The sequence below is a fragment of the Pseudochaenichthys georgianus genome, chromosome 5 (assembly GCF_902827115.2).
Source record: "Pseudochaenichthys georgianus chromosome 5, fPseGeo1.2, whole genome shotgun sequence".
NCBI lineage: Eukaryota > Metazoa > Chordata > Actinopteri > Perciformes > Channichthyidae > Pseudochaenichthys > Pseudochaenichthys georgianus.
The window spans coordinates 27,704,651-27,708,825 of record NC_047507.1 but is presented as its reverse complement, the minus strand read 5'-3'; the positions used below and the strand labels follow the sequence as shown (position 1 = coordinate 27,708,825).

The 4,175-nt window shown below is 41.4% G+C and overlaps 1 pseudogene; it reads left to right on the top strand.

The window, feature by feature from the left end:
- Positions 1 to 1,885: 1,885 nt before the first annotated feature.
- LOC117446128 (putative N-acetyltransferase 8B) lies at positions 1,886 to 3,765 on the top strand (annotated as a pseudogene).
- Positions 3,766 to 4,175: the final 410 nt, after the last annotated feature.

Here is a 4,175-nt window from a genome sequence, read left to right as displayed (position 1 = left end):
CAAGCGGCCGAGATGGGTTTCCTCCGCCGGGTGGCTGGTGTCTCCCTTAGAGATAAGGTGAGAAGTTCGGTCATCAGGGAGGGACTCGGAGTTGAGCCGCTCCTCCTTCGCGTCGAAAGAAGCCAGTTGAGGTGGTTCGGGCACCTAGTTAGGATGCCACCTGGGCGCCTCCCTAGGGAGGTGTTCCAGGCACGTCCAGCTGGGAAGAGACCAAGGGGTAGACCTAGGACCAGGTGGAGGGATTATATCTCTTCGCTGGCCTGGGAGCGCCTTGGGATCCCCCAGTCAGAGCTGGTTGATGTCGCCAGGGAAAAGAAAGTTTGGGGCTCTCTGCTGGAACTGCTACCCCCGCGACCCGACCACGGATAAGCGGGAGAAGATGGATGGATGGAATATAACAAAGTAGCCTACATATTACACATTACAACACTTTAAAAAAATGCAGTAGGTGGACACCTGATGTGTTAATGTGAATGCTTAAAACGGCATTTGTAAACTAGGTTATTCTGGCCTGTTAATCATATGGAATACTTGGGTTTTGTATTGCTGTATTTGTTGTGGTTTTCTTCTTCTTGACATTTCAGTAAATGAATACCGGCTTTTGTAAAAATACTGTGGATATTCTTATTTCAAATACTGTTTTAAACTTAAATAGAGCATATTCAGTTTCTTGTTAAAGGACAGAGGACACCTTTTTGATACAAAGTATCTTAGTTTCCTTTCTAAGGTTACATTGTTCTCTTTTATTACACGTCTTATTGTTATGTATTTCACATATGGTGCCTCACATTTGATATTCAGGTAATCCAAAAGTAATTGAAAGTAGTCAGGTTACATTACTGTTTGATTGTGATATTTAGGTCAGGGTACTGATAACATTTTGTAGAGGTAAGTTCTAATTGTAATAAAATGCAATTTTAAAGTATCCCTCCTAAACCTTATTTAGTCAGCAGACTACTGTACAGGCTACTGTACTGTACAACATAGCAATTAAAAACGTAGTCACCAATACAGCTAGTCTCTTATTAATAACACTGTCAGTGAGGTCATTACATGTTATTTCAAGAAACTTTAACACAGCACAATGTTATGTTTTAAAACCATCATCTGAGAGACAATCAGTGATATTAGCTTTTCTCAGACTCAGGTTGGAAGAAAAACAGCTGGAAAAATACCTAGCTACATTTAATACATATTTTGCTGATCTGGTAATGTAGTGATAATAATAAATAATAATACATTATTTTCAAGATAAATAGATATAAACTTTATTTATCCCAAATTGGGAAATGATTTTGTTCCAGAAGTACTGTCAAGCATTACACAAGTTAAAAGGGCAAGTATAGTAAGAATACAAATGAACACTAGCATTAAGTATACACAAATTCACAATATAAAATACTGTTGAGTACTCTATACTACGATATACAGTCTAGGGCCTAAGCTACAGGAATATATAGAAATATACTTTAGAGTTTCATCTAGAAAAAGACAGAAATGATTGTCCATCTGAATTTACCAGAGGCCAAGGTGAGTTCTACTGAAGCTTGTTCTGCCTCATATCCAATATACTCTACTATACATACACAATGTAAAACCAAAAAATAGCCTTCTCACATTAAGAAGCTACAACAAGTGAATATTTTTTTTAATTGAATATTTTTCCAAAAAAGGGGGTAATAAAGTGTAATTGAAAAAGTTGAATATTTTACTCATCATTGCAACTCTTAATATTTTTAGCATCGACATCAGTAAAGCACTAATAACAAGCAATGTATACACAATTTAAAACTACATTATATTGGCTCCCAAAATAAACACACTCAAATACATTTGTGTCAGATTTCATGTGTAAATCCTTCATTTTATTTTATTCTAGTTCCTTCCGGTCATGAAGCTGCTGATCTGCCGGTATTGTCCCTCAGACAAGGACACAGTGCTCCACCTGTTTAGCGTAGGCATCAACGAGCACATTGGTCCGTGTTTTCGAACCGCCATGACCAGTTCTCTCCATCGCCCTGGCTCTGTGTGTCGCTGGCTACCTGCTCGGCTCCGTGTTAGGGTCGGTGGTGTTACCAGGATTCTGGGTGGGCCTCGTTTACTTCTGCTGTCATGAGGTATACGCCGGCTTCGTTAGGGAGAAACTCCGGACAGACATGCAGGACATCCCGGGTAATTATATGAGCAGACTGGATGATTGTTTCTGGGTAGCGGAGGCTGAGGTGGATGGGAGGACCCAGATCATGGGAATGGTGGCTGTAGTGGCCAAACAAAGTGGGCAAGAAAGATACGGGGAACTGTTCAGGATGATTATCTCTCCATCGTGCAGGAGGATGGGCCTGGGCTTCAAGCTGGCTCAGACTGTGGTTGATTTCTGTAAGGAGCGAGGCTTCACCAAGGTCGTGCTGGAGACCAGCTCCATTCAGACCGCTGCTGTGTCGCTGTACGAGAAACTGGGCTTCAGCCATGTCAGGTCACACACTGACACATATTCTCATGATTGGGTAGTGATAGAGATTTTGAGGGATAACTTGTCCGCTTTCCAAATCTCCGCGCGTCCCTAACAAGCTGGTTATCATACAGGAAGGAATCCAGAGCATACAATTAACCGTTAAACAATAATCTACTTTAATGGTAATATAACAATGCAATACAATCAATACATTACCATACAAAGCCATATCATATCATATGCGTAATGTCAGGAATATGCCTACTCCTGGCCCTTGTTCACGGGCTGCCACGACCTTCCGGTCCGGGCGGCGCGAGAAGAGAGAGAGAGAACAAAAAGATGCATGGCTCTCAAATACCAACAGAAACAGGAAGGGGTGGAGTTTAACTGGTCGTCTTTTCCGGTCATCTCAAACAAACACCTCTGGCCTTCACTGTCTCCTATTTCTGCAGCCTCCACACACACACACACACACACACACACACACACACACACACACACACACACACACACACACACACACACACACACACACACACACACACACACACACACACACACACACACACACACACACACACACACACACACACACACACACACACACACACACACACACACACACACACACACACACACACACACACACACACACACACACACACACACACACACACACACACACACACACACACACACACACACACACACACACACACACACACACACACACACACACACACACACACACACACACACACATCCCCCCACATTCCAGAGACCACAGTGGGGTCTTGCTCCACCTCCCCCACAGAGCAATAAAACCCTGTTTACTCTAACTAGCCCTTTGTTTATAGCCATTTTAGTCCTCACATTTATGAAAGGATAAAACAGAGAAATCAATATAAAACACAAACACAGGTATTGTTTGAACAGTATTCACTTAACTGCTACTATTGATAATTACCAGAGAAACTCAAAGGGACCTCTTTTAATATCTGGAAATTGCAACAAGACTTTCTGCCATTTCAAATGTAACACACTTCTTAAATATCAGATGCTGCAGTAGGAGCACTGGCCAAGCACTCTGGGTTAATAATGGAAAAACACCTGTAGTGCTGAAATGAGCCTGATGAGCACAGCAATGTTGCTGGTATGCTCCTCTGTATCAGTGGATGAAGCTTTAGCACCAATAATACTTTCACTGAATCCTATGTCTCACAACACATTTTTCAATATCAAGTCTCAAAGTCAGAGTAAAGAGACATTTCCTTGAACTGAATGTGTGACCATCTTGTTGTAATGTTTCTAACATGACCAACTCGTATGAGTTTATTGGACCAACATGCACGATTGTTGATTATGTTTTTATTAATTGTAGATTCCACTACTGTTGTTTTATATCAAATGTTATCGATCACATGTAATTGTTTTTACACAACAAATAATCCACCTCCAAAGGTGTATCTTTTGCTTTAAAGGTCCCATGTCATGGCCATTTCTAGGGATGCACGATAATTATCGGTCCGATATTAGGAATTATGATGTCATCCCGATAAACCCGATAACAGTATTAATAGCCCCGATAATATAAAATATATTTTTTGGGTAAAATAAAAGAAAAAAATACTGCGGTGTGGGTGGATTGGGATGAGGGGCGCTTGTTTTTCACTCGGCTCCTCCCGTTTTGCCAGTACTGTGGTATTAGTGGTTTAGGAAGAGG